At 38.3% G+C, this 25,629-nt stretch overlaps 1 protein-coding gene across 3 annotated transcripts in view; it reads right to left on the bottom strand.

Moving 5' to 3' along the window:
* AKAP6 (A-kinase anchoring protein 6) overlaps positions 1-25,629 on the bottom strand; it is a 532,325-nt gene that overhangs the window by 248,334 nt on the left and 258,362 nt on the right. The gene's annotated exons all lie outside the window — the stretch shown is intronic.

Below are 25,629 nucleotides of genomic sequence, written 5' to 3'. Positions count from 1 at the left end.
GAAAAAAAAAAAAAATGCAAGTCCAGCTATGAACTTAAGGGAAGGAAAGGGGCTGGGTTCCTGCTTTCCGTATGTAGGTAAACAGCACCACCTCGAGGTCATAAGGAACAAGGGCAGGCTTCCACATTTATACTCAAAGATGGCTTGGGATGTTATTTTCTTATTTAACTTACCATTCTTCAGACCTGCATTTTGATTAATATTTTTAATGCTTAACTGAGGATGCTCTGAGACTGAAGGGAGAATAAGTGAAAATTCATTTTCTTTAGCATGCTTATCAGAAGCTAGGTTTCGTTATTAAGGTTTCTCCTAGATAATATTTTAAGATTCATAGCCTTTTTAATTCAGAGCAATTAGTATGCCTCAAAATGATCATCAGAAAAAGAGAAAATGGGATTTCAGAGGGTGGTAAAGTGAGCGACAGACAAATACACTCAGAAACAAGGTCCTTTTTCGCTAAAGGGAGCTAGAGCAGGAGACCCACAGCAGATGACAATATCCTGCCATGTCTGGTGTGTTTTCAACCTGCATGGGGCTAAGTCTGTAGTGCCATGTTGTGGCATATCCTGTTTTCCCATGTTCATAAATGCTACAAAAAGCTTTCCCTGTTTAAAATATTCATACTGGGCCAAGTCTCAGAGGATGATCACACCCAGGGATGCACAGGATAACTAGCTTTCAGAAAGCAATGTAAAATTTCCCATTTATTATCTTTTTGATATTCTGATATAATCAGTTAGTTTTAGTAAAGCCAATGAAAAATATCATCTTGGAGACAGCTTGATTAGAAACAGGTGGAATTTTAATCAGCTGAGCTGGGAATTATGGGATAATTTAACATGCCTCAAGTCCTGGTCTCCTATCAGAAACCAATGACATCACTGAGACTTCCTGGGCCATTATGCAGAAGAGTTCCTTCCAGGTGAGGTGAAAATGTGGCTAGTGGGGAAGCTTTGTGAATTTCACACAGTGCATTCCCTTATCAAATGCATTTTCTGATGACCTACCCAAATCACCCTTTTCTAATTTCTCATATTACTCCTTGTTTTAAATGTTAGGAGCTCATGCCAACTAGTTCCTTTTGTCCTTTTTCATATATTTAGGGTATCAGTTTGTCTGTTCTTTCTCCTTTTCTTACCTGCATTCCCATAAATTTGAGAGTTACTTTGCTTTTCATTCCCTCCCCAGTGCTGGACTCTTTAACAATGAAGTAACCCACATGCAAACACAATCTTTTCAGGCGTTTCCCATCTGTTCAAAACATCATCCCCTAAATCCCTCTTTCTAGTACGCTTCCTAGGACTCAGAATACTTCACAAATTTTTATCTGACTTGATCTTTACCATAAACCTCTATATATGTGTACTGTAAATTTATGAGGATAAATAACTCAAGTCCTAATTCTTGATACTCATATAGTTAAATTCTTGTAAAGAATCAAGACCCTTTACTGACTGAATGGACTTACAGAAGTATTGTCTATCACCTATGGAACCCAATCAGAATAGCAGAGTCTATATGGTTGATAATTGTGGGACAATAATAGTATTTTATAGTAGTTATAATGTTAAATTGTTTTTACTATTCAATATGGACTTGGGTTTTTATATCTGAATATATAAATTGGTTTGGGGGAGAAAACTAAGTCAGGAAGCAAATGATTTTATAAACAACTGGTTAAATCCAAAAAGATGAAGAGTAAAAGATTTTATGTGAAACGCAACTAGTTATATTCATCATTCTCTCTCCTTCCACATAACAAACAAAACAACGTGCATATATGTGAATATACGGGCAACTTAAAGGTTTGTCTTAGCGGAAGAATATTGAACAATGTGTGTCAGATTTCCTAACAGAATCATGATTACTTGGTTAGCTGAAATCCGTGAGATGCAGATTTAGGCAAAACCCATGGGACATGATTGAATCTTTCTGGGCTATATCTCTGCATAGACCAGACAGACAGGAAAACCAAGGCTGTATGATGTAGAGGAAACAGAGGCCCTTTCAAGGCTTTGCTCTGGGGTTCCTCTGAATTATATCCCATCTTCACCAATTTTCATGTCTTGCCCATTTTCCCAACTCTTTTCTTGCCAGTGCAATAAAGGGACAGTTTCAGTAACTGAAATAGAAACCTGAGAAATCCCTGTGTTTCTGACTTGTAATAAAAAGATGAGCACCCCTCCCTCTTAGAGAGATCTTGGCTTTCTAACTCCTCTCCTCCTTCTATTTGTAGCCACAAGAACATAAAAAATATAAAGAAATCCTGAAAGCAAGGGAGACTGGAGTCCATTCAGTTCCTGATACTTCTGTCATCTGTTGTTTCTTCTGATAATCTGCTGTCAGCCCTTTATCTGTTTGCAGAACCCAGTGTTCCATGTCCAGTATATAGTGTACAGTCCCCATATTATGGGTGGCTCTTCTTAGAAAGGCCAAATAAATGCCACTCAATACACAGACAAATGGAGATGTGCAGGAGTATTCACATTTGGACACATACATCCAGCATTTGATGTTCATTTTCAGAAGCTCTGCTCCAGCCTTTGTGGTGTGAATGAAGGCAAATGAGGCCAACATAAGTAATAATGTAGGAAAATGGGGAAAATAAAAAAAGCTATTTATTTTGTAACACAAGTCAAAGCCTAGTACAATAAATATTGATCATTCATTCATTCATTCATTCAACAAGTCTTTCTTAAGTGCCTACTATGTACAAAGTACATACACTGCAGACATTACTGGGAATACAAAGATGAATACCATTGCACGAAAATTTCCACATAACATGAAGAATGTCTGTCTAAGCACTGGTCTGCTCAATTCAAGTAATTTTAATCATTAGAAAGATTTTTTACAATAGTTGGGACACTCTCCTGGATTATCTTGTGACACATGTTCTGCCTGTATCACGAACCCGAATTTGTTTACATTCTTAGTATTTGACCTATCTATGTATGTTTCTCTAATATTCTGAGTTCACACTTACTTACCTGGAGAGTCAAAGATGACTATAAAAAAAGTCAGGTCTTCTTCATGACACAACGCTTCATTGTGTTACATAAACACATTTTACACGCATTCAACTCACTGCTACAGGCTGAACTACAAACCTTTGAAAGGTCATATTTCAGCCGCCGTTGTTCAAACTCATGCCAATGTATCTGTTCAGTCTCTTTCCTGTCATTTTCTAACACCCATTTCCTTGTTGTCCCTTTCCTCCCCTTTTCAAGTGCACTTCCCTACCTCCCAGAGGCATAATGAAGGGGATCACAGACCCCACAGGCCGCCCCCTCAAGGCTTGTATCCTTCTGGTTGGATCCTTTGTTGCACTTATATTTGATTCAGGCTCCACATGAATGGAGCCAGGGCAGGACTCAACCCTCAGAGGGAATCCTGGTCCTCAAACTGGGGAGGAAGTGGAACTGCAGAGGTTTGCCCACTAACACCATTTGGCAACACTCTTCTCACTTCAAATAATTTGCATTTTGAAAATTCCTTAATGAGGTGCTTTTTAAAAACCTTTCTTTTAAACTTTGCAAAGCATCAATCTCTTTAAAGACTGGAGAGGCAATACTTTGAGCATGCAAATGTACACTTACTGGTTTGTGAAAAAAAATTGCTACAGCCTTCAGCTGGCTAACCTCTAGTTGAAGATTATATTTGCAAGGAGCAGTTACAGTCAAATCTTGCAAATAGCTACTCTCTCACGACAGGATAAGAATACTCATTAATTCTTTAATTTTCCTACTTATTTATCTTCCTACAATAAGCCTTGTTTGGTTAAATATAAACCTTTGGTGTGATTACCGTTGCCTCTAACAAGGCTGTCTTGCATTGCAGGGGTAATAAGGAGGACCTTCCTTGTCCTATATATAGGGCCAGAAGGCAGCGGTATAGTGGGAAATAAGATATGGTCTCTGCCTTTTGAAGTTGAATGTTGAGGGCTAAATTGTTTTAGGATTGTGTGACTTCTAAGCCAAAATTAAATTGAAAACTATTTCTCTAAAAGAAGAAAAGGGGAGTGAATAACAGGAAGTATACTCTGTGCTGTTACCACAACTCCATGAGGTGGGCTGATTATGGCCATCTGACAGATGAGCAAACTGAGGGTTCAGAGAAGGTGAGTGACTTGCGCAGTGGCAGAATCGTATTTGAAACCGGATCTTGATATTGGACAAAGGCTGTGGATTCTCTGCCCAATGCGCTTAAATGACCAATTCAAATGACGCAGGGTTTCAAAGAGAGAAAGAGTTTATTGCTAGGCATGAAGCCCAAAAATCTGTCTCTCTGAACTGCAGTAATTCTGATAGTTTTATGGTATCAAAAGATTGGAAAGGTTTTAGGATAATGAGCACAATGGATCCAGATGATGTAATCAGATGTGATATAATTACTGAGCATGCGCAGATCTATTACTTGCTTAGTCACAGAACGTATGTAGGAAAATGGTGGCTTTAATATGATGACGGGCATGATTTTTAGTATTCTAATGAGGTATAGGTCACTTGTAGGTTACAATCTAAGCTACTGCACATGTCAGATGGGCCCATTTTGGATAGACCCAGTTTCGGTTATCAAGATAACTTTGGATTTGGAGTGTGTTAGTACTGGACTGACCCAAGGCCCTTCATTAATAAACATTAGGGGCTGTCTTTAGTGATCACAAGACTCCAAAGTTGAAAAATTGGATAAAATGGGTACAAATAAGAGTCACTCACAAACTTTTTACAATCACCAGGGCACAAGATAAAAGCTATATAATCATTATCAGAAATCAAGGCAGTTGGATTACAGTTTGGAGATTTCAGGTATTTCCCTCTGTCTACTCTAATACATGAGAAAGCAAAAAAGGAATATGCATATAATGATTCAGTAATCATAATCATAACTTAAATCCTAACTCCTTGGTTACAATCTCACTCCATAATCTGGTTCTCCCATGGCACCACACTGCCCCCTGGAAACAGCATTTACAGAGACACCCTTTCATACCAGGTGAAGGAGAAACATGTCTTCCCAGTCCTATTGCTTTGGCACTGAGGTAAAATCACTTACGCTCTAAGTTCTTCCTCCTTCACATTTTTCTGAAAAGGGATTTGTGATGAGGGAACATGCTTTAAAAGCAATATACATTTTTTTTTTCTTTTTAGGAAGCAAAGATTACTATAAAGTTCATTTCTAATTAATAGAAAATTTAAACCTAAATTTTAAGGGAGTTACATGCTTGAAGGAACCCATTCGACCAGTGCCTTGATTATAGAAGAGCCTGACTCAGTTTAATCACAAAGGAAATGTTCCCTCGTTCTCAGAAGGCAGTTAGCCAACCCCCTGAACTGCCCATTTCCTTTTGGAGTTTGTCGTTGGGACGTTGTGTGCCGGTGTGTGTGTGCGCTCACATTTCTAGGCGAACAGAAAAATCAAGTGTGATATCTGACCCAGCCTATATCAAGTTAGCTGCCTTCAGACAGGGACATGCTGAAAAGCATCAAAAGAAGGAACTATTTTCACTATATTTACGAAAAGAGTTTTTCAGCCTCTGCTGCTGAATCTGTTAAGCCATTAAAAAGTATTTAACCCTTTCTGAGTATTCTAAGATTAAAGGATTAAGTGAATGCTCTCATCTGGACAGCTCTAGCTGGAAAAAATAGTACGTAGCCTTCACACAGCACTCACTATGAGCCAGGGCCTAAGTATTTTACATACAATAGATCACTGAAGTCTCAAGAAGATCCTGTGAGTTGGGTACCATTGTCACTCCCATTTTACAGATGAGAAGAGTGAGACCTACAGAGGTGAGGGGACCAGCCCAATGCTGACTGAAATGTTGGGGAGTCAGTACCGAATCCAGGGGGCCTCATGGGCGCCACATGAAATTGTAAAAGGCTAGCTGGTCTAAGAACTTGTCTATGTTCCTGGCAGAAATTAGAAGTTGAAAAACATATAAATAAGGATTAATTGGAGGAGGTGGGGAAGAATATATCCAAAGGAAAAAAAAACAGCAATGCTCATCATGAACCAGCATGGATCAAGTTAAGAGAACAGTTAGTTGCTAGAACCAGACAAAACTGAATTTCATTCCAGGCTCCACCTCCTACTAGCAGCATGCACTAAATGAGCTACTTAACGCCTCTCTGAACTTCAGTTTCTTCACGTGTAAGATGAGGACAGTAGTGTCCAGGTCGGATTTTAAAGCTTGGTATCAAACAAGGGCTTGATAGATGAGTTTTTAATTATCCTTAATTAATAAATTCCAATATCATCTTTTACCTCATTCAAACATTTTTGATTATCCACTAAATACACTGTACTAGGGCTGAGGGTGGATGGGTGAGAAAAGGATGCACACAGCCACAAAGTGACAACTGCACCAACTTCTGCGGGATAGCAGGGAAGGGAGTCACGGCTTCAGCCTCAGGTCATCAGATGAGGCTGCACGGGGTGGGGGTGGGGCAGTGCTGGGGGGAGGGGCCCAGCGGGGAGAGACAGCGCGGGAAGGGGGAGGGGAGGGGCAGAGGGAGGGGGAGGGGGAGGGGGAGAGAAAGCGCAGCGGGGAGGGGGCAGCATCTGAACCTGCAGGGTAGTGAGGATTCCACCACCCCCTTACTCCACAATGAATGTGGAAAGGATCACGTTTCTCTGTTGACAGCCACAAATTTAAGAGTAATCTGACATAAATTTTCAAAATAGGCCACATTCTTTCTCTGGAGCCAGTGGGGCTGCCAATGAGTAACAGCTAAAGGATATCACACTCCTCTAACCCACAGGAAAGCAGTTATTCAGGCTCTGAAAACTGGTAAAATTAGAACTCCATTTAGAAGCAAAATTATGCATTGAGATTTTATATGTAGGTCTGCCAACATATATATTTCGTCTTCCATTTTTGCTTACAATTCCTATACACATAGTTCCTATATGAAATGACAATTTTGTATTTTTGCACACTAGCACTCAAATGCAGTTTACCTTTCCTAACCACCTATCTATGTACTTAATGTGCCACCAAGACCCAGAAACTCATAATAAAGTGCTGGAGAGTGAAATGTACTGCTTTGGACTCCAGACTACTTCTTGTATTTACCCACATTCCTACCTACAAAATCCAACATGGTTCAAGTAATTGACAGAGGGAAGAGATGGTGTGTGCTCTTAGAAGAAGGACTGAGGAGAAAATGAAGTGGTTTAAGGCAATATTCACTTTGATGCCACAAAACTCAAATATTGAAATGCCTTATGAAATATTTAGCTTCTTTTCTAAAGGTTGAATGGGATGGCTTTAGAATATAAAAATATTCCTGATAAAATTATCCCAGAATAAAAGGTAAAAAGACTGCCAGGGAGAAAGAGGAGAATAAAAAAGGTATGGAATGGTGTTACTGAAAACTGACTAGATGAGAAGCTATATTCTGAACTCAGTATCACATAGAGAGTCTAAATTGAGTGGAATCGCTGATTTCTCCAAATACTATTGACAATAGTTTCAACTAGGAAAAGAAGAACCCAGAAAGATCCATGAATATCCTAATTGGAACGGGTTTCGTCCAAAAAATCTAGAGGCTTTGAGTTCAGTTGCTTCCTATTGGTTTATGAAAAGAAATTATCAATGATTCTAAGGGCAAAACAAGAGTGGGATATACACGATCAAGTCTAATAAACACAGGTATGAATAAAGGAATTGGGAATAAACTGGAACTAACATACGTTAATATTTATTGAACACTTATTGAGCACAGGGTACTTATTTGACCCTTACAACAACTGTACAATATAAGATTCCCAAACTCTTCAATTTATTGGGGAAGGAACTGAAGCACAGACAAACTCAGATTCTTACAGATGTTAAGGATTGAAGCTGAGAATTCTTCCAGGAAGTCTGCTCCCAAATTTTGCTGTCTTCCTCTAGGTGAGACTGCCTTAAGCACACCCAACCCTCCAGGGGCATTGGAGGAGCATATCAGATCATCTTTACCTGCTTTTAAGTCCCAAAGGAGACCATCTGAGATGCTCAGAATTTAGGAGTATGATAATTTAGTGGTTTTATAAATAATTGCCTTCCCCTTAAAATTTTCCTAATAACAATATTTAACACCTGGGTGCTTACTATAATCAGCTAGTCTTCTAATCATGTATGTAGTCATTTAATCTTTACAAATTTTCTCCATCGTGCAGGCAAAGAAATGGAGGCTCAGAGGAGTTCTGTAATTTACTTAAGGTCATAAACTATTAAGTAGCTATTAGCTAGTTTTGTCCCAAGCTTGGAACTGCTACATCATACTGCCTTTCTAACCAGACTTATTCCCATAAGGTGCACAGAGAGAAAAGCATAGGACGGTACCACCCACAACAGTCCAATTTTATTTTCAAAGCCTCTGGGAGAACCCCAGCCCTTGAACCAAGTTTTTTAAACTATTCTCATTGGTCACCTCTGTTTTAGATAATTCTCCCTCAACTCTGTTCTCTTTTTCTTTTCTTTTCTTTTCTTTTCTTTTCTTTGTCCTTCTTTCTGCTTTTCTGTTTGCCTGCCTGCCTTTCTCCCTCCTTCCCTTCCTTTCTCCCCCCCCCACATCAATATCTGTTTATCTTTTGCCTTTTTCTTTTCTTCCCTCTTCTCCTACCCCTCCCCTCCCTTGTACCCTACTCCTTTCCCTTCCCTTCCCCTTCCTCTTCTCTTCTCTCTTCTCCTCTCTCGCTGCTCACTCCTTCTCTCTTTTTTTCTGCAGCTCAAAGGCTCCCCCCACATGTTGGGCTAATCAATCAATTTTAATAAACAACATCTCCTGAACAAGTCCATAGAGATTTGATGAAAAGGCTTGGCTCCTTGACACTGAAGTGCAAAGCTGAAAATGTTGCTATAATCCTGTGTTTAGATTAGCTCTAAATACTTTCCTGATTAGTAAGACCTCCTTGCAAATCAAATATCTGGAATAAGAATGAATGTAGCTAGATGGGAGTGTTTGTAGAATGCTAAGATTATGCAAAAAATTGCATGTGATTGTCAAGTTGTTGTTCATATCTGAATATCCTAAATTTTCTCCAGGGAACACACAGTACTTTGGTAATAACAAAGCTACTATTTTTAGAAAAAGAAATTGGGATTCCATGTGGAGAGTTTATCACACTAAATGACTGGAGAACTGTAGGGCAGCAAGTCAGTAAAGGGTAACAATTCAGGCACCATGCCATCATTAGAGCTGAGAAGACAGAAAAGAGTATTATCTACATGCATCTGCTAGGAAAGGAGAAAAGAAAGGAGAAGAGTTCCCATGGAGATTAGAAACACAGACCTATTCTTCAAGAGGCCCCTGGAATCCATCTAGAGCAATGCCGTCCATTTTACAGGTAAGGAAACTGAGGCTCAGCAAGGTAAAGTACTTGACTAATAATCACCAGTGGGTAGCTGAGTCAGAACAACAACTCAAATATTGTGTCCTCAAGTATAGAACTCTGTTTATTTTTAAGTTTGAATACACATAATTTGGGCAACATTTATGGAGCTCAGAAAAGGAACAGCCCAAGTTTTAAAAAATAATATAAAATGCCAAAGTACTACTAGTTTAAACAACTGTGTATACTATCTCAATTGGATAGCACTAGGCCACTGAAATAAAAATTAAATTGCATTTTTTTGTTCAAACTCTGTGTGTGTGAACAAATGCATGTGTATGTATTAAGTCCTTTATTCAACAAACATTTATTGAGCGCTTACTACTTTATATTAGAGCCTGAGACTCACAGACAAAAGACCCATATTCTTCTCTTACAGAGTTCAGAACATAGTACGTATAAAGCATGATCAATGTGATCATGTAGATCAGAAGTTCCCAAACTTTTATTTACTCTCAGGAATCCTTTAGACACTTAAAAATTATTAAGGGCCCAAAGAGCTTTGGTTTTTGTGGGTTATATCTATCAGTATTTATAATTTTAGGAATTTTTAAAATTATTAATTCATTTTAGAAGTCCAATGTACTATCCACTGTGTGACAGAGTATTAATTCATTTTAAAATAACAATAATAATCCATTACATGCTGACATAACTAACACGTGCCATGAAAAATAAGTTTCTTAAAAAAAAAGTGGACAAGATGGCCTTCTTCTACATGCATGCAAATCTTGTTAATTTCTGATTTACTGAAAGACAGCTGGGTCCTCATCTATACTTCTACATTTAATCTATTGCAATACCACATATCACGCAGCCTCTGGAAAATTCCTTTATATTTTTAGTACTAATATGAAAATAGTTTGAACTGGTTGACCACCTGGAAGGATCTTGGGAACCATCAGAAGTGCCTGGACCATGCTCTGAGAACTTCTGCTGTGGATCATCCCCAGGTACTCTGGGACCCCACTGGAAAGGTATTTAACTCAGTCTTGGAGCATCAAGGAGGGCTTCCTGTAGGGAATTACAAGTAAGCTGAGTCCTGAAAGATAAGAAGTACAAGTGATTCTGAAAAAGAATAAAGGGGGCTGAGAGGAGCAAAGAAGAACCTTCCTGACAGATAAAGTCCAAGAGAGCAGGGCTCATTCTGAGAACTCTAAGTAGCTAAGCATGAAGCTCTGGAGGCAAATGGGTAACACTGAGAAACGAGATTGGAGAATCTGGCCAGGAGCCAAGCCACTTACATATGCTCTTGAGTTTGGACTTTATCCTGAGGACAATAGGGTGGTCATTGGAGTTTTAAAGCAGGGGAGTAAGAACTGGATTGGCATCTCAAAAGACTCACTATGGCTGCAGTGTAGAGAAAGGATTGTTGGGGTATAAGGCTGTGAACAGAAAAGCCATTTAAAAGACTGTTACAGTACTTCATGAAAAAGTTGATGCGGGCCTGGCCTAATGCAGCATCAGAGGACTTGGAGGGAAAAATGCCAGATTAGAGAGAGAGCTAGAAGGTCGCATAGACAGGACCAGTTAGATGTGATAGAAGACCAAGATATAAGAATCTAAGAGAACTGTCAGCTTTCTATTTTGGTTGCAGGAACCATTTCATGAAACAAAGAATAAGAAATTCAGAAGGAAGAAATGGTTTGCAGAAAGGTAATGAACAGGTATTAGATATTATGACCTCGTTTTCTGAATTCATTATAGTAGCATTGTCTAATAAAGTAGCTGGTTGTCTGAGCTTGGAACTCTGATGCAAAATATGGGTTAGAGAAAGTAATGCACATGTATATAGGAAATCATGGGTATGGATGAGATAACCTAGCATCAGTGTGTAAGGGGATGTCCTTTTGTGTCTTCTACACCATGAAGCCCAAGAGTGCAATGAACTCAACATTCTTCACCCCAGCCCCTCATTCTGTTGTATGTCTCAGAGGTTCTCAGCATTGGTTGTGTCTCAGAATCCACTGTGAAACTCTAAACATACATCAAATTCGGAAACAGTGGACCTTCACAAGAGATCAGTCTGAAGCCGTCAGACTTTCAAATAACACTGGGAATGAGGGAGTCTGGATATAGCCTAGAGACTGAAAAGGAGGAGTGTTGAGAAGACTTTTACAGGAGAAGGGAAACCTGTTTCAAAGTCTCTCAGGGTTACAAAAATAAAGGAACATTAGGAACATTTCAGTATTTATCTTGAAAAAAGGTACTTGCTGCCCTTTTGGGGCAAGCTTGCAAGATGTGGTATAACCAGGAGACAAGATATTCTAATAGGAAGTCCTCTGAACTTGGAGAGACAGCTTCTAGTTGTAAAACGAGGGCTTTGACCTGAACAGTTTCTAAATACTTTCCTGACAGCTAACATCTGTGAGCCTCAGATATGGAAGCTCTGCCAAGGCCAGAGATGTTTAGATGATTCATCCTCTCTCTCCTATTCAGAGAGGGATCATCTTTGGGATCTCATACGTTCCTTCCCAATGCCTTCAAGATTCAACTTAAATGCTCCTCTCCCAACAAGTCATCCCAATCTGCTGCTACATTTCCAACACACTTTCTTATCTTTCCTTCTTTAGCAGTCAGGAGTTTGAGAGAAAATTTTAAACCTGTTGCAGGTCTTGCCTTTTCTTCTCATAATACATTGTAATGACCCTATCTCTGGTTAAAGAGTGCTATGGGAATCATCATTTATAAGCACAGGCTGTTGTGTGGCAATATTATAAACTAAAAAGTTGTTTGTATTTGTCTGGATGCACATTAATTGAATAAATTCCCCTCCATAAACTTCCTAAGTTGTCAGAGAAGAGAATTAACTAAAATTATTGGGCATTAGGATAATTAGAAGAGAATTATTTTAATACAACATAAGAATCATCGTTCAAGGCAAAAGGCCCAGAGTCTCACAGAGAAGAAGGGTACAGGAATCTGGGGTAATCATCAAAGGTCCCAAAAAGGGGAAGGGGTGGCCTTGACCATTGAGGGTAGGAGTTGTGTAAGAAGCTGAAGGTTCATAATGGCCAAGGTGGCTGAAGGTAGGAGGAGAAAAGATGGCAGTGACATTTGATCCCCAAAGGCCAAAGTCATCAATATACAACCAGCTTCTGAGCCTGACCCCTCCTCTCATGTGATAATAACCACCACCACCACAACAATAACAACCACAAGAGCTAACATTTATTGAGTACTTACTACATGCCAGGTACTGTTCTGAGCTCTTTACACATTTTAACATGTCTAATCTTCACCAACATCTCTACATGGTAGATACACATTAGCTCTATTTTGCAGAGTAGGAGACAGAGGCACAGATAACTGGGGCTCAAGGTAACATAGGTGTAAGTAGTAGAGCTGGGATGTGGGATGTAGGCAATATAGCTCCAGAACCTGCAGTTTTAGCCACATACTTTACCACCATCCAGCACCAAAGAAGCCCCCTCACTCATTAATATGTATCACTCCAGAAATCTCTTCCTAATAACTGAACCTTTTCCCTTACCATAGAGTTTTCTTGACATTCGTCCTTTTGGTACATTGAGCAAAGCTGTTCTTGGAGTTTTTCCAGTCATAATTCTCCTATATAAAAGAGTATCTAGACAGCAGGCTGGACATAGCATGAGTTTTCACGGGCCCATCATCTTATTAGGAAGGCCCTGGTCAATAGTCCCTTAAATACAATGACATGCACCAAACAATTTAAAACTTGAGATATGGTGAAGATAGGATAAAGAAAAAGGCTTTAACGACATTTTTATTTTGAGAGAGTCCAAAAAGTTAACTTTCGTTAACTCAATTTGTCAGTTTTATTGTTATAACAGACTCGGGTAGAAAGAAAGGGGGAAGGTCTTAGATTAATAATTGTGACCATGTACATCTCTCTCTCATTCTCTTTCTTTCTCTTTTTCACACACACACATGCGCATACCATTCTGAAGCAAGTAGTACTGAATAGTCTCCATACAAATCTGGAAATATCAGAGTACCACCTATAACTGACATTTCTCCAGTTTGATTCCCCTATAGCATTAAAAAACGAAAACAACAGCTACTTCCTTTATTCCTAGAATGAAGGCAAATGGTAAAGCCTAAAAGATAATGCCCCTCACCTCATCAACCAGAAGGAAGGAAAGCACAGGGGCCTGAGCTTACAGCCAACACCTTTCCTGGGTAAAGATTGTTATTCACCATGTAAACTTCAGGCCAATCATCTTTAGATGTTAAGAGCCATAGCTTCACACATGGTCTGACATTGAGTGACCTTGCCACTGACCCACACTGTTGGATGGATTTTCCCCCAGACTATCTGAGCAGAGCAGAGACAACAGTGGCGATGGTTGCTTTCAAAACACCACCATGGCAAGTCTGCCAAGGAGAATGTTTCAAATTTGCCATTTAGCTGACCCTATTGCCATAAATTTAAGCTAATCTATATATGATTCTTACTGACTTACTCACTTGTTTATTGTCACCCCAATCAGTGCATAGACAAAGTTGGGGGAGAACTGGCTTGAGGGTAAGAAATGGCTCAAGAGCACCATCTGCTGGTAGGAAAGGGAAAGTGCACTCCACCAAGCTGTAGCTCTGCCAAATTATAGATAAATGTTCAAGTAACTTGCATATCCTAAAAGAACCCTATCAAGATAAGCAAATGCCAACAACAGAAAATTATAAAGCATATGAAGAAACCAGACAATATGGGCAACCCAAATGTCCAAATTAAAAAGCCAGAGGATACACAGAACTTGGAGCAATTAATCAAAGAAGTATACACAAACATCAATGTCATGGTTAAGGATATAAAGAACATCAAGAAGACCCTAGAGGAGCATAAAGAAGAATTTGCAAAAGTAAATAAAAAAAAAAAAATACCAGATCTTATGGGAAAAAAAGGTACTGTTGATTAAATTAAAATTATTCTTGAGACACATAATGGCAGAATTGAAGAGGCAGAGGAAAGAATTAGTAAACTCGAGGACAGAGTGATGGAATACAAAAGCACAAAAGAACAAATGGTAAAAAAAAAAAAAATGGAAAACTATGAAATGGATCTCAGGGAAATGGTGGACAACACGAAGTGCACAAATATAAGAATCATTAGTGTTCCAGAAGGTGAAGAGAAGAGTAAAGATCTAAGAAGAGTATTTGAAGATATTGTTGGGGAAAACTTCCCAACCCTTCTAAATGACATAAATATGCAAATTAAAGATGCCCAGCAAACTCCAAATAGAATAAAGCCAAAAAAACCTACTCTGAGATATATTCTGATGAGATTGTCAAATGCTGAAGAGAAGGAGAAAGTCCTGAAAGCAGCAAGAGAGAAGCAATTAACCATATACAAAGGAAACAACATAAGACTAAGTACTGACTACTCAGCAGGCACCATGGAGGCAAGAAGGCAGTGGTATGACATACTTAAAATTCTGAAAGAGAAAACTGCCAGACAAGAATTCTTCATGCAGCAAAGCTCTCCTTCAAAATTGAGAGAGAGCTTAAAATTTTCACAGAAAACAAATGCTGAGAGAATTTGTTAACAAGAGATCTGCCCTACAAGAAATACTAAAGGGAGCTTTACTGGCTGAGAAAAAAAGGAGAGAGAGGCCTGGAGAAGAGTACAGACTGAAGAGTATCAGTAAGGGTAACTTAAAGGAAATAAAGAAAGAGGGAAAAAAATAGACCTGACAACTAAAAACCAAAGGATAAGATGGCTGATTCAAGAAATGCCTTCACGGTAAGAGCATTGAATGTTAATGGATTAAACTCCCCAATTAAAAGACATAGATTAGCAGAATGGATTAAAAATATGAACCATCAATATGCTGTTTACAAGAGACTCATCTTAGACCCAGAGACACAAAGAGACTGAAAGTGAAAGTCTGGGAAAAAATATATTCCATGCAAGCTACAGCCAAAAGAAAGCTAGGGTAGCAATACTAATTTCAGAAAAAATAGACTTTAAATGCAAGGATGTCATAAGAGACAAAGAAGGACACTATATACTAATAAAAGGGACAATTCACCAAGAAGAAATAACAATCATAAATGTTCATGCACCCAATCAATGTGCTCCAAAGTACAAGAGAGAAACATTGCCAAAACTGAAGGAAGCAACAGATATTTCCACAATAATCATTGGAGATTATTGTGGAAACAATAATCACTGTCTCCTATAGATAGAACAATCAGACAGAGGACCAATAAGGAAACTGAGAACCTAAACAATGTGACAAATCAGACTTAACAGATATATATAGAGCATTGCATCCTAAATTACCAGGATATACATTCTTCTCTAGTGCTCATGGAACTTTCTCCAGGATAGATCACATGCTGGGGCATAAAACAAGCCTCTATAAATTTTAAAAAGACTGAAATTATTCAAAGCACATTTTCTGACCATAATGGAATGCAACTAGAATTCAATAACCATCAAAGATCTAGAATGGTCACACATATCCAGATGATAAACAACACACTCCTGAACAATCAGTGGGTCAAAGAAGAAATTGCAAGAGAAATTGCTAAATATCTAGAGATGAATAAAAACAAGAACACAACATATCAAACTTATGGGATGCACCCAGGGTAATTTGGACAGAGAATAAAAATATGTATGCAGGGGTGCCCTGGGGAGCTGGGGGAAGGTGCAGAGGTGCACTTTCCCACCTGGGTTGTTGCTGATGTTCTCACAAACATTGAGGACTGATGGTTTGGTGAGCCAAACCCTCTACTTTGGGGCTTGCCCTTGAGAAGCTTGTTACTGCAAAAGAGAGGCTAAACCTGCTTATAACTGTGCCTTAGAGTCTCCCCCTGAGTACCTCTTTGTTGCTCAGGTGTGGCCCTCTCTCTCTAGCTAAGCCAACTCAGCAGGTAAACTCATTGCCTGCTCCCTTTCATGGGGCCTGACTCCCAGGGGTGTAAATCTCCCTGGCAATAAAGGATATGACTCCCAGGGATGAATGTGGACCCAGCATCATGGGATTGAGAACAACTTCTTGACCAAAAGGAGGATGCGAAATGAAACAAAATGAGGTTTTGGTGGCTGAGGGATATCAAATGGAGTCGAGAGGTCACTCTGGTGGGCATCCTTCTGCACTATATAGATATCCATTTTCAGGTTTTAATATATTGGAATAGCTAGAAGTAAATACCTGAATCTATCAAACTCCAACCCAGTAGCCTTGACCATTGAAGATGACTGTATAACTATGTAGCTTACAAGAGGTGACAGTATGATTGTGAAAACCCTGTGGATCACACTCCCTTTATCCAGTATATTGGATGGATGAGTAGAAAAATGGGGACAAAAACTAAATGAAAAATAGGATGGGATGGGGGGGATGATTTGGGTGTTCTTTTTTACTTTTATTTTTTATTCTTATTTTTATTCTTTCTGGTGTAAGGAAAACGTTCAAAAATAGATTAGGGTGATGAATGCACAACTATATGATGGTACTGTGAATAGTTGATTGTACACTGTGGATGACTGTATGGTATGTGAATATATCTCAATAAAGCTGAATCTTAAAAAATCAATTGGCCCTAGATGTGAGGGTCTGTACTTGAGCTCTCAATTTGATTCCATTGGTTTGTGTGTCTGTCCTTTGTGCCAGTAACATGCTAGTTTGATTACCGTAGCTTTGTAATAAGTTCTAAGATCGAGAAGTGTGAGTCCTCCAACTTCATTCTTTTTGAGATGGTTTTGGCTATGTAGGGCCCTTTATACTTCTATATAAGTCTGATGACGGGCTTTTCAAAAAAGAAAACTTATGGGATTCAGCGAAGGCAATGTTGAGGGGGAAATTTATAGCTCTAGATGTATATATTAAAAAGGAAGAAAGAGCTAAAAATCAAAGAACTGATGGAACAACCGAAGAAGCTAGAGAATGATCAGCAAACTAATTCTAAAGCAAGTAGAAGAAAAGAAATAACAAGGATTAAAGCAGAAATAAATGATATACAGAACAAAAAAACCATAGAATAAATAAATTCAAAAGTTGGTTCTTTGAGAAGACCAACAAGATTGAGAAACCCTTAGCTAGACCGACAAAGTCAAAAAGAGAAACCAAAATAAACAAAATAATAAATGAGAGGGGGGACATTATTGTAGATCCCAAAGAAATTTAAAAAATCGTAAGAGGATACTATGAACAACTGTGCACCCAAAAGCTAGACATTTTAGAGGAAATGGATAATTTCCTGGAAACACTTGAACAACCTAGACTGACCAGAGACGAAATAGAAGACCTCAAGAAACCAATCACAAATAAAGTGATCCAATCAGTCATTAAAAAGCTTCCTACAAATAAAAGCACAGGGCCAGATGGCTCCACAGAGGAATTTTACCAAGCTTTCCAAAAAGAACTGACACCATTCCTACTCAAACTCCTTAAAAAATTGAAGAAAATGGAACACTACCTAACTCATTTTATGAAGCCAATATTATTCTAATACCAAAACCAGATAAAGATGCTACAAGAAAGGAAAACTGCAGGCCAATCTCCCTCATGAATATAGATGCAAAAATTCTCAACAAAATACTTGCAAATCGAATCCAAAGACAAATTAAAAAACATACCACAACCAAGTGAGGTTCACTCTACGCATGCAAGGGTGGTTCAACATAAGAAAATAAATCATTGTAATACAACATATTAATGAATAAAAAGGGGAAAATCAAATGATCATATCAATAGATGCTGAAAAAGCATTCGACAAAATTCAGCATCCTTTTTTGATAAAAACACTTCAAAAGGTAGGTACTGAATGAAACTTCAATATGATAAAGGGCATATATGAAAAATCACAGCCAACATAGTACTCAACGGTGAGAGAGCCTTCCCTCTAAGATCCCTCTAAGATCAGGAATGAGACAAGGATGCCCACTATTATTGCACATTGTGTTAGAAGTTCTAGCCAGAGCAATCCAGCACGACAAAGAAATAAAAGGCATCCAAGCTGGAAAGGAAGAAGTAAAACTGTCAGATGATATGACCTTATATTTGGAAAATCCTGAGAAATCAATAACAGCTAATTGAGCTAATAAACAAATTCAGCAATGTGGCAGGATACAAGATTAATGCACGTAAGTCAGTAATGTTCCTATGCATTAGAAATGGCCTAACTGAAGAGACACTCAAGAAAGAGATTCCATTCACAATAGCAACTAAAAAAATCAAGTACCTAGGAATAAACTCAACAAAGGATATAAAAGACCTCTACACAGAAAATTATATAACTTTACTAAAAGAAATAAAAGGGGACCTAAAGAGATGCAAAGATATTCCATGCTCATGATAGGAAGGCTAAATGTCATTAAGATGTCAATCCTACCCATACTGGTCTACAGATACAGTGCAATTCCAGTCATCCAACAACCTACTTTGCGGACTTGGAAAAGCTAGTTATCAAGTTTATTTGGAAGGGAAAGGGGCCTCAAATTCCTAAAACACATTTTAAAAAAGAAAAACAAAGTGGGAGGACTTACACTGGCCTAACTTTGAAGCCTACAATAAAGCCACAGTAGTCAAAACAGCATGTTATTGGCACAAAGATAGACATATTGATCAATGGAATCGAATTGAGAATTCGGAAATAGACTCCCAGATCTACAGTCAACTGATTTTTTATAAGGCTCCCAAATCCACTGAGCTGGGACACAATAGTCTCTTCAACAAACGGGGCTGGGAGAACTGGATATCCATATCCAAACGAATGAAAGAGGACCCCTACCTCAAACCCTATACAAAAACTAACTCAAAGTGGATCAAAGAACTCAACATAAGATACAGTATCATAAAACTCCTAGAAGATAATATAGGGAAACATCTTCAAGACCTAGTATTAGGAGGTCATTTTTTAGACCTTACACCCAAAGCACAAACAATGAAAGAAAAAAATAGATAAATGGGAACTCCTCAAAACCAAAAGCTTCCATACCTCAAAGGAGTTTGTCAAAAAGATGAAGAGGCAGCCAACACAATGGGAAAAAATATTTGGAAACCATATATCTGGTAAGAGACTGATAACTTGCATATACAAAGAAATCCTACAACTCCATGACAATAGTACAAACAGCCCAATTATAAAATGGGCAAAAGACATGAAAAGACATTTCTCCAAAGAAGAAATACAAATGGGTAAAAAACACATGAAAAAAAATGTTCATCTTCACTAGCTAATTGGGAAATGCAAATTAAGACCACAATGAGATACCATCTCACACCAATTAGGTTGGTCATCATTAAATGAACAGGAATCTACAAATGTTAGAGAGGATTTGGAGAAATTAGAATTCTTATTCTTTGCTGGTGGGAATGTATAATGGCACAGCCACTCTGGAAGACAGTTTGGTGGCTCCTCAGAAAACTAGATATCGAGTTACCCTACGATCTGGCAATATCACTTCTCAGTGTATACCCAGAAGATCTGAAAGCAGTTACATGAAGAGATATTTGCACACTGATGTTCATAGCAGCATTGTTCACAATTGCCAAGAGATGGAACCAATCCAAATGTCCTTCAACAGATGAGTGGATTAACAAAATGTGGTATACACATACGATGCAATACTATGCAGCAGTAAGAAGGAATGAGGTCATGAAACATATGACAACATAGATGAACCTTGAAGATATAATGCTGAGTGAAATAAGCCATGAGGGACATGACTCCCAGGGGAATGAATCTCCCTGGAGACGTGGGACATGACTCCCAGGAATGAGCATGGCCCTGGCAGCGAGGGATTGAAATTGCCTACTTGACAAAAGGGAGGAAAAGAAAGGTAACAAGCTGAGGTCACAGTGGCTGAGAGATCCCAAATACAGTCAGGAGGCTATCCTGGAGGTTTCTCTTATGCAAGCTCCAGCTAGACATCTCAAATGGCCACCATATCCCATGCCTTTACCAAAAGCAGTACCCTAATACCTAGTTCCCTACCTGAGATTCCATAATTCACTCACTAAGAAACTTAAATCCACCAGAGTGTTCCTATGCCAGATAAGTCCTAAAACCCAGACACAACAGTGCCTTTAAGAACAACAATCAGATGCAGCCCCCTTCCCCATACAGTTGACACCCTCTTTCAATATGAACAAGTTAGGGTGGTCACTGCCTAGACATCCCTGAAGATGGAGAAAGGAAGGGGCAGCAAAAAGAAGATTAGATTTAGCAAAGGTCTATAAATACGGCAACTTTACATAAATATATATATATATATATATATATTTAGATGCTGGGGTGTTGGAATACTTGAAGGAGATAAACGACATGGTGGAACTGTAACCTATACCATTCTTCGAAATTTGCTCTATAGCTACTAGTTGAATTGTGCTTTGAAAATCTCCACCTTTCCATACATACCCTATATTTCATAATACGAAAAGAACTGAAACTGCAGAACTATAATCCGTAACAATTTTTTAAATTACCTATATAACTGTTTGTTAAGCTTTACATCAAAAAATAACACCTACCTGTATGCATGCTATATTTTATAATAATGGAAATAGCTGCAGTTGTGGGACTGTGGCCCATGACATTCTTCGAAATTTACTCTCTAACTACTTGTTAAATCATACTTCGAAAGTTATCACTGTTATGTATACATGTTAAAGTTCAGAATAAAAAATGCATTAAAAAAATCACAGCCTCATATTCACTCACCATTTGGATCTTCTAAAAGGAATTCACCCAGAATCCCACAGAACAGAAGCCAGCCATGTGGAAGTGATGTGCTCCAGTGAATACTTTACAGAGGAATCACTGCTTCTCTTAGTTACGACGCACAGTTTTCCACAAAATTTCAGAACTGATAAGTATCTTAGAGGTCATCCAAATCAATTTGTTTATTCACATGTATTTTTCAAAACTGAGGCTTGGCAGGTAAAGTGTCCAAGGTCATAGCATACTAAGGGACAGAATTATTATTCTAATTCTAGTCCTTTCTCCTATAGATGATGCAACTTCCCTGGAGTCACAGGAAAAGACACAGTAATGAGAAGCCTAACATTTTTGTAACTCTTTAGAGTTCACAAAGAGCCTTTGCATAAGTTATTTCATTTCATACAATAATCTGTGCAATGGCATGATAAATATAATTAATTTCCAATTTTAAAAACTATGAGACTTAAACAGTACACTTTAAGTGACTTATTCAAGGTCTCATAATTCAAAAGAAGGGGGCTACAAATTGATCCCAAAGTTTCTGCCTTCAAGTCCTATACCCTTGGGTAAATTACTAATTTCTCAGTCTCTGTTTCCTCATTGATAAAATGGGGATATAATGTAACAGAGTCTGCATCAAAGAGCATGTTTTTTTGAGAATTAAATATGATGCTATATTAAATGAATGAACCCCTTATCACCTTACCTGACATGTTTTAAGTGGGCAATAAAAGTCAGGGATTTTTATTTATTTGTTTGTCTTATCATTTATCTAACATCCTACTAGCAATGTAAAGTCGTTACTTCAGGCTTAAGGTTAAAGAAGAATTCATTAATGTTCTAAGAGTTATCTTAGTTGAATTAAAAATTGCAACAGTTTATTCCTCTTGACTTTCATCATCATAGAAATATTTATTATCAAATGCAGTTGGGTTCTGTCATCATACTGATACGAAAAGATTTTATTTAATAATATATTTTCCATAGCTGAAAACAACGAAGAATTATTTTAATCTTGGGTTTTTAAAACTACAAATAAAAGAGAGTAGATCACCTTTATATATTTCAGACCATAAATCAGATGCAGTAACTGGATTTAGCCTCACGGTGGTGCTAAATCATCAATGATGAAGCCAAGACCCTGCCCTGCAGAAACCAAATGGATGCAGAACTGAAACGTTTAACCAGGAAGAAACCGGCTTTGGATCCCTGTGGTTCTTCTGCACCAACCTTGAGCAATGGGCTGGATGTGCTGTCTCAACAAATTGATTCGCAGTCTTAATCCACAAGTTTTTTTCTTGCATGGCACCAAATAAAATAAATGCAAAGGATTATCATTATCTTTAAAAATAATTTCATAGTCTTATCTTTAAAAATGCTATGTTGATTTAGAATTCTCAACTGGTTTTGGGTCTCAGTGTTTACATATAAAATAACATTTACCTTTTCCCTATTCATTTAATGTGTATCTTAATTTCTTCATGGGCACCTTGGAGACATCTGTTAAATTCCCTGTATCTCTCAGCCCCTAAATCTCAGCTTGAAATCTCATTTTTTAACCCCTTTCCACGTCCATTCTCTTCTTTTAAAACAACCACAAAATCTTATCTATGCATTCTTCATAAGGTCTCCTACCTCTATCTCTTTCCTCAGTCTGCATCCAAAACCACAAGTCAGGCCCTTTTATCACATGTCCAGGCTATGGCAATAACCTTGAAAATTACCTTAGAGCACCAGCTCCTAACCTTGGCTGCACATTGGAATTGCTTGAGAATTTTTTTTAAAATACCCCAGAGATTCTGATTTAATTGGTCTGGGGTGGACTGGGGTGGAGTTTGAGATTGAGATTTTTTTTTTTTAACTCCCCAGGTGATTTTAATGAGCAGCCACAATTGAGAAACACTGTAGTAGAGATGCAGCGGGTATACAATGGCCAGATTAGCCTGCTTAAACTACCAACTCTCTGGGCCAAAAATTGTAAATAGTTTCCATCTTCACAAGGAATATAAATTAGTGACTTAGAGGCCAAATATATCCCATAGATTTTTTTGTTTTGTTTTGGCCTGTTTTAAAATTGTTTAGATTCAACATTAAAAATTGGAAGATGCCACATAAAACCCGAATCTCCTGCTTCCCTTTTAAAACTTGCAAGATCTGGCCACACAGGGTCCACATTCCTGTGCAACAATCACCTGGGTGAGCAGTGACTGCCCTTTAAACTCAGCACCTACCTCTCATTTGCCTCAGTTCCCATCAATCCCCATTTTACACCTGGCTGCATGACTCATTTCTGTTATCTGCCTAGCCTCTTAGGGTCATTTTAGTTTGTAACCCCTAGTCTAAAGGATGAAGTTCAAACTCAGTGATACTTTTACTTACTCACTCATTTATTCATGCATTCATTAGACAAGTACTTATTTTGTGTTTGTGCTATATATATATAAACACTTGGAATTCAACGTCCCTCATTATTTTGGCCCTATTATTTTTTTCCGACTTTATATTCTCCTTCCCTTTGACAAACTCTATTCTAAGTAACAGTTAGTTTAAGAGTCATCTCCCCACCCCGAATTTTTGCAGCCTCGAGGCTCATTTCCCAGACTCCTCTGCAGTAAGATGATGTCATGTGACAAAATCTGGACCATTGGAATGTGAACAGAAGTGATGTGTGCTACTTCCAAGTCAATCTGTAAGAAGAAGGCTAGTTGCTCTCCACTTTCCAGTGAGTTGGAACACAGACATTGTATTGGTGAGCCATCAATAAGAAGTAAGGGAGAAAGAACCTGGATCTCTAAATAGCCTCTATCTTCCCTGGAGAGTGTGCCTACCTCTTGTGTTTTGGGGGTTCTTTGTTATTGCACTTAGCCTATACCCCAAAACACACCAAAGCATCTCTCTTTACTACTTCCCAAACATACTTTGAATATTCTTGCCCTCAACCCTGGCTTGTGCCAAAGTTTCTGTCACTAATATTTTGCCTCCTCTGCTACATAAATTCTACTCATCTTTAAGGCTCAGCTCAAATAGTCCCTTTTCTGTGTTTTTGTCTGGCTAGGCTTTTTATCATCTTCCTTCCTCTGCTCTCCCACTATATGACTTTCGATTTGCACTCAGCAAATATTGTCTTTGTAATAAGCACAGAGCCTTGAATTACATTGTCATATCTCTCTCAGATTCTAAGCCCAGAATTCAAACCAAAATTTTAGATTGTGCATAGTATTAAATAATCGAGAGTTCCTACAACATTCCATTACCATTCCTCTTGTATAATTGTCTGCAATGTCAACTCACATTCGGTTTGTGATGTCAGGATCCTTAAATCTCACCCAATTTTAATTACAAAGCTGATCCTGCCAAATCCTTTGAGAATCTGGTTTTTTCCTTGATATTTAAACTAAATTATTGTTCCATTCCTTCTTTCACCTATGCAATTTTTTTTAGCTTTCTGGATACATATTTCTGAGACTAAGAAATGCACTGAAAAGACCAAGGTTCAAGCTTCAATGGTGATGGAGAGCCAATTCATAGTTCTCAAGCACATAGCACCAAGTCTCTAGAACAACAGCAAAGGGTGGAAGTAGAGGAAAATCTTGGGGAAGGAAATGACAAAGAAAATAGGCATCAGACAAGGAAAGTTATAGTCTGAAAGAAACTGGAATGGGAGAAAAGATGTAAAGAAGAGAGAGATTACAGAGACAAGAGGAGGACTAGAACTGTGACGGAAAAAGTTAGCGTGAAGGAAAAATCAACTGCCAAGTGAACAATGGACTCCAACAGCCTCAAATGGCTTCCTATCTGATAAGGTCCTCAGAAGAGATTGTTCTCCATGCCTCAGGGCAAACTACCCCTCCATCTATAATAAAATTGGTATAGGTATAAAAGAAGGCAAGTGAGAAATGTTTTTATGGCAGAAACTTGACTGTAAATTACCCTGGGGGTGGGGGGTAGGGAGTTGTAAAAAAAGAAAGATATAGCTGTGCTTCAAATGAGACTCAATTGAATCTCAAATCAAGAAAATAATGGCCCATCAGAACTTTTAGAAAAGAGTGCCTCCCAATGTTCTGTTTAGAGGCAAATCCCAAAAGGTACTTTGTCTTCAGCCTTGATGAGCTGTTATATCCTGCAGGAAAGCATGGGGTTAAATCCTTAAAACATGAGAGGTAACCATTCAAAGAAAAATTAAAAGAGAACTCAGAAAAACAACATATTTTCACCCTTTAATGACAGACCCCATCAGTGTGGTGTCCTTGATAGGTCCACATGCAGCCAAAATGAGAGTGAAAAGATAGGAAGGGTCCCATCTGGAAAGAGGGCTATGTAAAAGTCAGTGCCAAGTTAATCTCAGGATCAAAACTCTTCTACACTCAAGGTCACTGGTATTAGTTCCCTCTCCAGGAAGCACCAACTGTGGCTGCCTTTGTGCTGCTACTACAACATTGGGATTGCAATTTTACACAGCCTAGTTATAAAGAGTAAACATTATGTTATTTGCTGCAATGAAACGGAAATAACTTATGTGCAAGGACAGCCTTAGCACAAAAAAAATCTTTAAAATCTGGTTATAGATGTCTCTGGGACAAAATACCAACATCC

Source organism: Choloepus didactylus, chromosome 4, assembly GCF_015220235.1.
Source record: "Choloepus didactylus isolate mChoDid1 chromosome 4, mChoDid1.pri, whole genome shotgun sequence".
Classification (NCBI taxonomy): domain Eukaryota; kingdom Metazoa; phylum Chordata; class Mammalia; order Pilosa; family Megalonychidae; genus Choloepus; species Choloepus didactylus.
Note: the sequence above shows the minus strand (reverse complement) of the source record. Positions and strands in the feature narration are given on the sequence as shown.